This window comes from Medicago sativa, chromosome 4 (genome assembly GCF_051527215.1).
Source record: "Medicago sativa cultivar Bolivia chromosome 4, Bolivia_mono, whole genome shotgun sequence".
In the NCBI taxonomy this organism is placed as follows: domain Eukaryota; kingdom Viridiplantae; phylum Streptophyta; class Magnoliopsida; order Fabales; family Fabaceae; genus Medicago; species Medicago sativa.
Genome location: NC_140752.1, coordinates 8826810 through 8840492, shown reverse-complemented (window position 1 = coordinate 8840492; position 13683 = coordinate 8826810).

Here is a 13683-nt window from a genome sequence, read left to right as displayed (position 1 = left end):
CCGGTTTTGTACCATCTTTCTCAAGAAAAACATATTTCAAATTAGATGGTAAAACTTTTAATTCTACCTTGGTGTCATCAACTTTGGCTTCTTCCTTGGATTCTTCTTTCAAATCTTCAAGTATGGCTTGATTAGGAAGAACCTCCTTCAAGGAATCTAGCTCCTTTAAACACTCTTCAATGGCACTTGCTTCGTCTTCATCAATAGCATTGAGTGCGTCCACCAAAGCACTCTCAAGGGGTGTTCTATTGTGCATTTGCTTCCGAGTAGTCATGATGACTTCTTCGGTTGCATCCATTTTGAAACATGCACCCTTGTCTTTCGAGTACTTCAAAGCTTCTCGGATGTTGAAGGTAACCTCTTCATCATTTACCTTGACCTTCATGATATTATCATCAAGATCAATCATCATCCGAGCCGTTTGCATGAAATTCCTTCCCATTAAGATAGGCACATCCTCATCTTCTTCGACATCCATAACCACAAAATCAGCCGGAAAAATAAATTTGTCCACTTTTACAAGAACATCTTCGGCCATACCTAGTGGTTTTGCAAAGGATTTGTCGGCCAATTGCAACATCATCCTAGTCCGCTTTATACAAAGGTCACCAACTCTTTTGGCAACGGACAAAGGCATGAGATTGATGCTTGATCCAAGATCAAGTAGTGCTTTACCTACATGTGTTGTGCCAATAGCTACCGGTAGAGTGACTCTTCCCGGATCTTGCTCTTTCTTTGGCATTGTTCTTTGAATAATAGCACTACAATTGGCATCGATTTGGATCGTCTCTTCATCGTTGATTCTTCTTTTCTTGGAAAGGATATCTTTCATGAACTTTGCATAGACCGGCATTTGCTCCAAGGCTTCTGAGAATGGTATATCAATTTGCAACTTCTTGAAGAGTTCAAGAAACCTTGCGTATTGCCGCTCTTTGTCTTTCTTCGATGGAGCATGTGGGTATGGTAAGCGTTGAGCCACCACTTGCTTCTCAACTACTTGTTTCTTCCCTTTATCTCTCCCCACATCTTTATTCTTCCTCTCCATCTCCTCTTGTAACTCTAGATCTCTTTTTTGATTTTTTTCTTTTTCAACTAATGCTTCTTTATTCTTTATATACACTTCCTCCTCTATCTCTACACTATCCTCCTCGAACTCCTCTTTGTCCTCCTCATTGACAACTTCATCATCCTTTTCTTCAACAACAATATCATCACCTACCCCTATACCTACTACTCTCCCACTCCTTGTAGCTATAGCTTTTGACTGCTATGCCTTGTTGTGCTCCTTAGGATTTGGTTGAGTGTTAGCGGTGAAAGCTCCACCTTGCGGAGGACCTTGAGCCATTTGTTGAGCTAACTGACCAACTTGCGTTTCAAGGCCTTTGATGGACGCGTCGGTGTTTTTCTGGTTAGCCATGGACACTTGCATGAATTGTTTCAAGACCTCCTCGGTGCTTTGGGAATTATTCGGTTGTTGGGGGTTATTTGGTGGTGGATTTTGGTATTGATTATTGAATGGTTGTTGGTAAGGTTGTTGGTAGTAGTTTGATGGTGGATATTGATAGTTATTGTTGTACGGTGTTCTCCAAGGTCTTTGTTGGTTTTGGTTGGCCGGATACCTTCCTTGGAAGTTGGAAGTACCCGGATTTTGTTGTGAGGTTCCGGCTTGTTGTGGTTGGTTAGGCCTTTGTTGGTTTCCCACATAGTTGACCTCTTCCCCTTCAAAAGAACCGGGCTCGGGACAATAGCCGGTGGGATGATCCCCCGTACAAAGTCCACAAGTATAGACTTGAGCGGTTCCTCCTTCTTGCTTGAGAGATTCAAGAATTTGTTTAGGCATAGCTTTCATCTCCTTTTGCATAGCTTCTAATTGTTGAGTGAGAAGCTTATTTTGAGCTAAGACCGCATCATTTGCTTCAAGCTCAAGAATACCGGCTTTCCTTTGATTAGGATTCCGATTGTGAGAAGATTTTCTTGTGTTGAGAGCCATTTGGTTAATGATTTTGACAGCTTCAGCTGGGTTTTTCAAAGCAATAGAACCTCCAGCACTTGCATCTAGCATCGTCTTGGACATGTCTTGAAGCCCTTGACGAAAAAGATATAGTTGCATTTGGCTATCAAAACCATGCTTTGGACAATTCCTTAGCAATGATTTATAGCGCTCCCAAGCTTCACAAAGAGTCTCACTTTGGCCTTGAGCAAAAGTTGTAATTGAAGTTTTAGCCTCAAGATGCCTATCCTCCGGAAAGAACCTTTCTTGAAATGCTTTCTCTAGCTCACCCCAATTTTCCATCAAAGAAGTTGGTTGATCAAGATACCACTCCTTAGCCTTCCCGATCAAAGAATGAGGAAACAATTGCACAAACACACCCTCTTCCTCATCTTCCTTCATACCAAGTGTACCGGCGGTAACATAGAAGTTGGTAAGATGTCTATATGGATCCTCATGATCCATACCGGTAAACTGGTTATGAGTTATCAAGTTTATCAACCCAGACTTCAGCTCAAAAGATTTGGCATTACGGTTGCCAAGATTAGCTAGCCTCCTCGGACTAACCCACATAGGTAGAGCATTCTCATCTTCATTAGCCATGACTACTTCTGGATCACTCCTCGGAGATGAATGTGGAGAAGAATGTGATGAAGAATCACCTAGTGATATAGTATGCACCGAACCTGACGGAGAAGGAATAAAAAGTAAAGATTCCGGCTGAGCCAGCCTGGCTAATCTCCTAGCTTCCTTTGCTTGATTTCTAAGTAACCTAGCAGTTTTCTCAATTTCAGGATCAAATTGTAGGTCTTCTTTATCAACGGTACCTCGCATAAACAAAGTTCACCAAGACTATACCAGGTGGTTAGCATAAAAAATAATGAATGACATAAGTGTATAAGTATATGCATGAAAGAATTTTGTGCAAAATTGACTTAACATGACAAAATTGTTTCGATAATTATGATAAAAATTTCCGTTACTCCCCGGCAACGGCGCCATTTTGATGTAAGATTTTTCCTACACGTCATATAACTATGTACACGTGAGTATATATAGGATCGTTTCCACAGGGAGTTACGTTTAATCATAAGCATTTACACAATCGTTCACATTAAGGGTTTGGATATAATTTGTTTGTTTGTAACACTATATCCATATTTGACACTAAAGTAAAAACGAGAGGGGATCGAACTATTTCGCTTGCGGTATAAGATAACGAGCAAGCATAACAGCAGCAATCTCTCGATCGATTAACAGACTCTAGCTTTATAACCAATATTATTACAATCATTTCTACAATATCCTTCGTGTCCAAAGCGACATCGTTATTTCTAGGTTATCGTTTAAACATTCGTGTCCAAATTCCTTAAACGATAACAAAGTCGATCGGATGACTTAATCGACCGTGTCCAGCCTGATTAAGTATCCGAAAGCATTAAAAGCTTGATTAAAAGTAATTATCAAAGGTTTACAAACTTGTCAAGAATGATATAACATAAGATAGATTGTTATTCTAGGTCTAGATTCAAGGGTTTGTGTCCAAATTATCTTGATTCTCTTTGAAAGCATTAAAAGCAAGAATAACAACAATATTGAATCATTAAGCTAGAACCTTATATATTAAAAGATCAAAAGATTACATAATAGCTTGATTGTTACCTCAATACTACATAGAAGGTGATAGTTACATATAGACATGTAAACTAATGCAAGGAAGGAAGGAAAGATGAAGATTCCATGCCAAGATCCTTGATATCTCAATGAATCTAGGGTTGAATCTACTCCTTAATCACTTGCTTTGTGTTTCTCTCTTTGAAATAGCTCTAACCTCTCTCTAGAAATGTATAAAATGTTTCAATGGAATAGTGAATAGTGTTAGAGAGAGGGAAAAGTTATATTTAAATGGGCTGAAAACGTGACAACTCGCGTAAGCGAATATCATCTCGCGCAAGCGAATCGCATAGATATTAAGCTCTGACCAATGAAGTCTTGCCACGTAGCCCTTAGCCTAGATGAACTTGCATCTCGCGTAAGCGACATTCACTCGCGTAAGCGAATATGCTTCAATCTTTAAACCGCCTTTGAGTCTGGCTTGAGCGAACTAAAAGCGAGATGAGAAGCGACATGATTAGTTGTTCCCTGGAACTTTCTCGCGTAAGCGACTCATACTCGCGTAAGCGACATGCAAATTTCCATGAGCGATCTGAAAGCGAACTGGAAGCGAAATGATAAGATGCTCCCTGGAACTTTCTCGCGTAAGCGAAATGTTCTCGCTTAAGCGAGTTTTGCTTGGCTTAGAGACTTGAGTTTTGGTCCTTGCTTGTCATTTTCTGCATAAATTGGGTAGAATCAGGCATGTAAAGCATAAATGGTATAAATACACAATTGAAAGCTTTTCCATAGATAACTTGCATAACAAGTCACTAAAAATGCCTCTTTTAACATAAGAAATATATTACTTTTGAGCACTTATCAGGAGCCAAAGGGAGAGACACAATTTCATCGTCTATTTTGGGAATTCGAACCATGCATCCATGGGTTCAAGTAATGTAAACTACCATGTCAACGAGACGTGGTTGTATGGCAAGTACAAAGGGACCTTATTGCTTGCGGTAGCGCAAGATGGGAACAACGAAACAATTCAGATTGCCTTTGCGTTGGTCGAAGGTGAGACCAAGGAGGGATGTAGTTTTTTTTTTCTGAAAAATCTTAGGAAGCACATCACACAAGGATGTTCCGTCTGCATGGTCTCCGACAACATGAATCAATTAAAAGCGCATTCAATGACCCACAAAATCGTTGGCAAGAAACTGGCTTAACTCATGTGTACTGCATCCGACACATCAAGCAAAATTTCATGAGGGCAATCAAGGATTGAGATCTTAAAGATATCGTCAATAATATGGGTAAAAAATTATCTTTCATCTTTTTTAATTCGAGTAATTATTAATTATAGTATTTAACTATTTTTTCTTAATATACATGATATGCCCTAAACATACCATTTGTTCGACTACTACCATGGTATAATATAGTAGGCAAATCAGCGTGCATTAGATTGGGTGGACTGTAACACCCCGTTTTCCCAACATAAAAATTTCATTTAAAATCAGAGTATTTAATTCATAACGGAATGCCACACACTACTTTAACATCTCAAAACAGATAGTAATAATTATCCTTCAAATTCAACATCATGAAAAATCTTAAACTGTTGCAGCGGAAAATAGTTCAACATTTAAAAGTCTTGGCACGCAGGCCTTATTGAAAAATCCCATAAATTAGTTCATAAAAGAGACACGTAAGGAACAGAAGTAAAAGCAAGCCCCCATCCCGTTACGTATCAGAGCACCTAGACACCAACCAACTGAGAGTTCACTCATGAACGCCTCTAATCTTTATTACCTGCCCATTACCCACGGTCGAGGCAACATATACGCAGAAGGGGTGAGATTTCATAATCAATACATTAAGCATATAATCCAATAAAATGCATTTAACAACTTAAACATTAATAACATATCAACAATTAACAATTAGCATATTTTTCATTTCATAACAAATACAATCATCGAATATCATTACTAATTTTCATCACAAATCATAATCAACTTAACACTCAACTTGACGACACAACTCATCTTTGACCATGCAACTCTATCAACTCAACAACAACTTGACAACACAACTCATCTTAGACCATGCAACTCTATCAACTCAACAACAACTTGACAACTTAAACATCATGAAACTTCTTGATATGAAAATGCATGTGGTACCAATCAACAACAAAATGAGCATAATAGGCTCCTCAACGTGTGAGCACAAAGGCTGCTGGGCCTAAAGCCCCCAACTTTAATGAGCACAAAGGTTGCCGGGCCTAAAGCCCCCAACTTTAATGAGTATGCAATGATCATCAACTTCCAACAACTTAGACAACAACATAAACAACTCATACGACTCATAATCATGGACGACTTCTTAAACTCTTGCAACATAGACCGACTCATGCAATTTCAAGACTTTATAGGTCAGCAGCAATGAACAGCAACAGATTTGCAACATATAACAGTGTTGGAATATCTCAACATCATTTAAGGAATGGATTACATCAACATAAATATCATAAAACATCATAACATTATTCATGCAACATTACTAATCATTTCAGTCATATAAACAGACTTCTGTAACATTTGGAAACATCCTAAACCTCCCTCATTCTTACTTCTAAGGTCAGCTCAAGACTATACGTGCGAAAGGATCGCATCGGGACAATTTTGGGCAACTGACAGCCTAACTCGCAGTGGCGAGTGATTCTACTCGCAGTGGCGAGCTCAAAGGTCTGGCTCGCAGTTGCGAGCGATGTTACTCGCAGTTGCGAGTGTCTTGGGGTAGCTCGCAGTTGCGAGTGTTCTTGCTCGCAGGTGCGAGCGATGAATGTCAGTACGGCCAGAAACCTAAAAATTCCAACTTTTCACTTAATCTCCTAATTCTAACCTCAATTCAACATCTAATTATCATCTTATGGTATATCTAAGTTCTGTACACTAATTTAGCATCAACCTAACATCTTTTCCTGATTCAATCATCAAATTCGGTCTTAAACCTAATTCCCAATTCTCACCAAAACTTAATCTAATCATGCTAACTTCATCCTATAGAATCATACTCTTAATAATATTGAAAATTAGTCTCACCCTTACCTGAATTGAGGCTTTCACACAATATAAATGACTCAACGACATCAACAATTCCAAAACAGTTTCATAGCTTTGCATCTTCTTTCACCAGCATGGTAACTAAAAACGCATATAAGATCCAAATAAAATATGCAACAAGAATAAAAGTAATAAACTAATAACCTAAAGAAATAATCTACATTTGTGTAAACATATTTCTCATTCCCGAATATAATATATTTATGAACGCAGCTCTCTTGAAAATTTCTCTTGGTAACTATAAGCCAATAATCTAATCAAAACTATAACATACCTCTTGTTCAAAAGAATCTATAACATACCATATTGTGAATATAACTATTATCTTGAACTGTTAACAAAATTATACATTACAGCCTAGACCTAGTAGTCTATTCTTATACATAGACTTCTCTTTCTGAACAAAATTGTAGGTGTCTAATGTTACTCAAATATCATCGATTGCAAATTCTTAGGCTACCTACCATTTGTATGTAATTAACTTCATCATGCCTACAACTATAGAATTATGCTAAAGAAATCAAGAAGTCAACGTGCCATGGTAAAATCCTATGGTAGGTTTTAGACCATGCTAATTCAATTCACCTAATAGCTTATCGCGATTAAATAACTGAATACTATTATATATAAGTTGGGTAGTACCTCTTTCTCCCTCGTTCAATTTATTTCTCCTCACGAAGCATATGATTCATGACGGCTCCTTCTTCCCTTTTCTCCACAAAAACTGATCGTACGTTATGTCTTTCTCTAAACCTAACTTCTCTATTTATAATACCTCTTCTATTCTTTTCTATTTCCTTTTAAACCACTAAACTTTCTAAATTTATAAAACAGCCCCACAACTTAATATTTATTTAATTTTCAAATCTTATTTTATTAAATAATAAAATAAGTCACAACTCTTCACCACACATCACATAAAATCTCTATAAATCATATAACTCTCATATAAATCACATAAATGTGTAATTATATTCTAAAACTCATCAAAAATAATTAAATAATTAAAGAGAGCGTTACATGGACAATATACCGAAGGAAAAATGGACTCAAAATATGACGAGGGTCGACGATGGGGCCAAATGACAAGCAGCATCGTTGAGTCGTGGAACTCTGTGTTTAAGGGAACACGCAACCTACCTGTTACACCTATAGTCCAATCAACATACTATAGGTTGGCGTGTCTTTTTGCCGAAAGGGATCAAGGTGCGTTTGCAAGGGTAGGTTTTGGAGATGTGTTCAGTGAATATTGTCATAAAGCGCTTAAGGATGATATTGGAAGTCCAACACCCATCATGTCGAACAGTTTGACCGAGAGATGTATACCTTCTCTGTTAATCAGACCGTCAACTACAGGGAGGGAAATTGTTTGACCAATTTCGTCGTTTGTGGGTTGTTTTTTTTAACCTTAAATCAAATTTCGTCGTTTAAAAAAATTATGCAGTTTTGTGATTTTAATGTCTATTTTTATTATGCAAAAGAAGTAGAAATGTATGAAAAAATTATTTTGAATTTGGATGAATGGTATGGTGTATTTATAGTGTCAAAAAAATAAAAACGAAAAAAATAAAAAATTCATTACTGCAATTCAAACTGCGGTAATGAATAAAAAAAAAAGTAGTTAAACCTGCTGCACCTGTACCGATCTGCCATGTGTCAGAAAGAAAGCTCATTATCGCAATTTGAAACTATGGTAATGAGGGAGAAAAAATAAAGAGGGAGAAGGGAAAGGGAAGTAAGGTTGTGGGTTGGTGTGAGGAGGGAGGGGAGTGGTGGGGGTGATGAAGATTATTTCTTGGAATGTTAGGGGATTGGGTGGGTTTGAAAAGAGAAGGGAGGTGAGTCGGTTGGTGAGGGAGAAAAATCCGTTTATTTTGTGTTTGCAAGAGTCGAAGTTGTCTGTTGTTAATGATATGATGTGTAAAGCTATTTGGAATGATGATAATGTTGATTTATTATTTCAACCGACGATTGGAGCTTCAGGAGGTTTAGTAACACTTTGGAATAGTAAGGAGGTTGAGGTTTGGTCTTTCATTTGGATTATGTGTTAGGAATTCAAGGCAAATTTTTGAAGTCGGGTGAGAAGTTTACTCATCTAAATGTGTATGCTCCGTGCGATTCTAATCGACAACAAACTCTTTGACATAGTATCTCTGCTCGTATGATGACTTTAGTGGATGATAATGTTTGTGTGTGTGGTGATTTCAACTCGGTTCGAAATTCAGATGAAAGGAGAAGTGTGGGTAGCGATGCTATTCAACCTGGGAGTGCTAGTTTTAATAATATGATAGATGTTAATTGCTTTGTAGATTTACCTCTCCGAGGTTGTCGGTTCACTTGGTATCGAGGGGACGAGAAGTCGATGAGTCGGATTGATCGATTTTTGTTGTCAGAGAGATGGTGTTTGACATGGCCTCATTGTTTTCAGATAGCTTCGTCGCGAGGGCTGTCAGATCATTGCCCTATTCAGTTGAGTATTGATGTAACGAATTGGGGTCCGAAGCCCCGGTGCGTATGTTAAAATGTTGGGAGAATTTTACTGGTTACAATTCTTTTGTTCGGGAAACTTGGAACTCATTATATTTAGAAGGTTAGGGTGGATACTGTAACGCCCTCGTTTTTATTTAATTATTTTAAATGAGTTTTAGAATATATTTATATGATTAGCGTGATTTATAAGATTTATGTGATTTATATGATTTTAGAGAAATTTATGAGACATTATGACTTATTTTATTGTTTAATAAAATAAGATTCGAAAATAAAATAAATATTAAGTTGTGGGGTTATTTGGTGTAGAAATATATTTGTTATTTTGTGTAGAAATATATTTGTTATTTTGTGTAGAAATATATATGTTATTTGGTGTAGAAATATATTTGTGGAAATATATATATGTTATTTGGTGTATTAATATTATCAAGTGGCAGAGATATATATTTATTAGAGAAATATTATTCATTAGAATATGAGGATTATTAGTGTGAGTGGAATTGGGGGTTAGAATAGAAAGAAGAATAAGTTGTTGGGCCTAAATAGATTTGGGAAGAATATTTTAGTATTATAAATAGAGAAGCTTAGGTTAGAAAGAGTTTACAGGAAACCGTTTTTTGGAAAAGAGGAGAACAAGAAAGAAGAGAAGAGGAGAGAAAAGTCAAGAGAAGAGGAGAAGACCTTAGGAAAGAAGAACGCTGCCGCTGATTCAGGAATTAATCTAAGGTAACCAGGACTAGTTGTTGTTGTGAGTAATCTGCGCCGTGTCGTCTTAGGTGCTCTGATACGTAACGGGATGGGGATTATGTCTTTAATTTCTATTCCTTACGTATTGTTTTTATGAGAATTATAATGAAGTTGTCGGATTGAACAAATCATGATGTTTAGACTATTTATGAGACTATAGTGATGAGGCCTTGGTGCCAAAAACTATTTTTATGATGTTGAACTAATTCTGCTGCAAAGTTTAGAAATACTTATGTTGAATGATTTTTGAAGGATAAATTATTATTTATTCCATTTATGATTTTTAAGAAAAGAATGTGACATTCCGTTTTATGTTGAAAAACTCTGATTTATTTATGAAATTTTTACGTTGGGAAAACGGGATGTTACAGATACGTCTTGAAAGTAAAATTAAAGATGATAAAATTAGCTTTAAAGGACTGGAATAAGAATCATTCAAAAAATTTACCTTCACGGATAATCTCTTTAAAGGATGGTATTGAGGAAATTGTGGTCAAGGGCGAGACTATGGACTTGTTGGAAGAGGAAGTCGAAGCTTTGCATGGGTTCTCTGAAGAATTGTTTTTGTTATCTCGGATTAACTCTAGTGTTTGTTGGCAACAATCGCGAATGCAATGGCTGCGTGAAGGGGATGCGAATACAAAATTCTTTCACATGATTATGTCTAGTAGGAGTCGTCGGAAGGCTATTCCGTTTGTTTTTGTGAACGGTGTGTTGGTTGAAGGGGTGGATAATGTTCGGGCAGCGGTGTATACTCATTTTTCTTCTCATTTTCAAGCTCAAGCTGTTAATCTCCCTAGTATGGAGGGCTTACAATTTCGAACCTTGAATGTCCGTGAAGGGGTAGATTTAATTAAACATTTTTCAGTGGAGGAGGTCAAGGTTGCCGTGTGGGATTGCGATAGTTATAAAAGGTCAGGCCCTGATGGTGTTTCTCTTGGGTTTCGAAAAGAGTTTTGGGATATGTTGCAGCATGATGTGATGCGTTTTTTGGTAGAATTTCATCAAAACAGAAAGTTGGCAAAAGGAATAAATAGCACGTTCATTGCTCTTATTCCAAAGGTTGACAACCCTCAACGCCTTAATGATTTTCGGCCTATTTCGTTGGTTGGCAGTATGTACAAAATTTTGGCAAAGGTGCTTGCTAATAGGCTTCGTTCTGTTATTGGTTCTGTTATTTCTGATGCGCAGTCGGCTTTTATTAAAGGTCGACCGATTCTTGACGGAATTTTGGTGGCTAATGAGGTAGTCGATGATGCTCGTAGAAGCAAAAAAGAATTGTTACTTTTCAAGGTTGATTTTGAGAAAGCCTATGACTCCATTGATTGGAACTATTTGGAGGAAGTGATGGTGAAAATGGGGTTTCCTACTCTTTGGCGTAAGTGGATTAAGGAATGTGTGAGTACGGCCACAGCGTCGGTGTTGGTTAATGGGTCTCCGACTGATGAGTTTTTTCTAGGGCGGGGGCTGAGGCAAGGGGACCCTCTTTCTCCTTTCTCGTTTCTATTGGTGGCGGAAGGGTTTAATGTGTTGATGGAGGCTTTTATTGCCAAAAATCTTTTTTCAGGTTACAACGTTAATAGACATGCGTCGGTGGTGGTTTCCCATTTTCAATTTGCGGATGACACCATTATTTTGTGTGATAAATCTTGGACCAATATTAGAGCTTTGCGTGCAATTTTAATTCTCTTTGAGGATCTTTCTGGTTTAAAGGTGAATTTTTCAAAGAGCCTTCTGGTGGGGGTTAATGTTCATAGGTCGTGGTTGTCTGGAGCGGCATCGGTGCTGAATTGCAGGGTTAGTTCCATTCCTTTTATATATCTTGGTTTGCCAATTGGTGGGAATGCTAGTCGGTTGAATTTTTGGGAGCTTTTCACTAAACGTATCCAATTTAGACTGTCGGTTTGGAATTCGAAACATTTGTCTTTGAGTGGTCGCTTGGTTTTACTGAAGTCTGTCTTGTCGTCCCTGCCTGTTTATGCTCTTTCTGTTTTCAAGGCTTCGTCAGGTATTGTTTCCTCTATTGAATCTATTGAATCTATTTGTCGGAGTCAGGAGGTTGGAGGTTTGGGGATAAGGAGAATAAAAGAATTTAATTTGGCGTTATTAGGGAAGTGGTGTTGGCGGGTGTTGGTAGATAGGGATACCTTGTGGTTTAGGGTGTTGGCGGCAAGGGTTGGGTTAGAGGGCGGTTACTTGAGAAGTGGAGGGCGGGATAGTTCTGGTTGGTGGCAGAGTATTTCTGCCTTGCGATCGGAGAGTTGGTTTCTTAGTAATATCAGACGTTCGATGGGTGATGGAAATGATACTCTGTTTTGGACGGATGTTTGGGAGGGAGAGTTGCCGTTACGGGATAGATCTAGGAGGTTGTATTATTTATCGTTACTGAAAGGGGAGACAGTGGCAGCAATGAGTGCTTTAGGTTGGGAGGAAGAGGGAGAAGAGAGGAGGTGGAGGCAGAAGTTGTTTGTGTGGGAAGAGGAGTCGTTAGGGGACCTTAGGCTTTTACTTCAAAATGTTTCTTTGCAGGTTCATACAAAGGATGTTTGGAAGTGGAAGGCGGATTCTTCTTCGGTTTACTCGGTTCGTAGTGCATACAATTTTCTATTGGAACAGATTCATGATGATAATGTGGTGGTTGTGCCTTCTTTTTGGCACAAGGATGTTCCTTTGAAGGTGGAGCTTTTTGTGTGGCGTCTGTTTCGTGACTGGCTTCCGACGAAGAATAATCTTCATAGGCGAAATGTGTTAGACTTTGAGGCTCAAACGTGTGTTGGTGGTTGTGGTATTGTAGAAACTTCTAACCATCTTTTTTTACGTTGTACTCTTTTTGGCTCGGTATGGAATTTCATCTCTCAATGTCTTGGTGTAGTCACGGTTATGCCTTCAGATGTTAAAGGTCATTTTGATCAATTTAGACACTTAGGCGGTGCTTCCAAGTCGAGACAATCGCTTTTACAGGTTATTTGGTGTGCAACTATGTGGGAAATATGGAAGGAAAGGAATAACAGAATTTTTAATGAAAAGAATAGCTCTATTATGCAGGTAGTTGATAGGATTAAGTTGTTACTTTTCAAGTGGTTGAAGGTGAAGTTTGATTCTCTTCCTTTTAACTATCATGGTTGGTGGCTTAGTCCATTCGTGTTACTAGGCATAGGCTAGTTTTTTGTTGTTTCTTGTGTTGTTTTGAGGTGGTGGCTTTGGTTTTGTAAATATTGATGTTACTCTGTTTTGTCTTTGGTGTTTCTTCCTTGGCATTTCTTGTGCTAGGAAGGCCAGTGATGTGTTAATATATTTTATTTAAGTCTCTTCTAAAAAAAACTACGGTAATGAGGAAAACGACAAAAAAAAACCCCGAAAGGGGGGTGATTTCTGTATTTAAATATGTACCCCTTTTCATTTTTTCCATTACTTATCCTTTTTCCAATTGTTGATGAATGAATCAAATAAACAAATGAGATAACAATAACATTATTAAAAAAAATGAGATAACACAGGATAAAGAGAACCCGCTAATGTTATCCATACGTATATGTACCATGCTAGCTATTTGCTCTAAAAGATGTGCATGTTTTGTAAAACAGCACTTTTGTTCATAAAAGAAAAGGGAGAAAGTTAAGAACTTGATTTGAAGGAAATACAACCGAAACAAATATTAAAACGTAACGGTTGCATTTTGCATAATAAATCATCGAAACAAATAAAAATACAACCACAGTAGTATTTTTA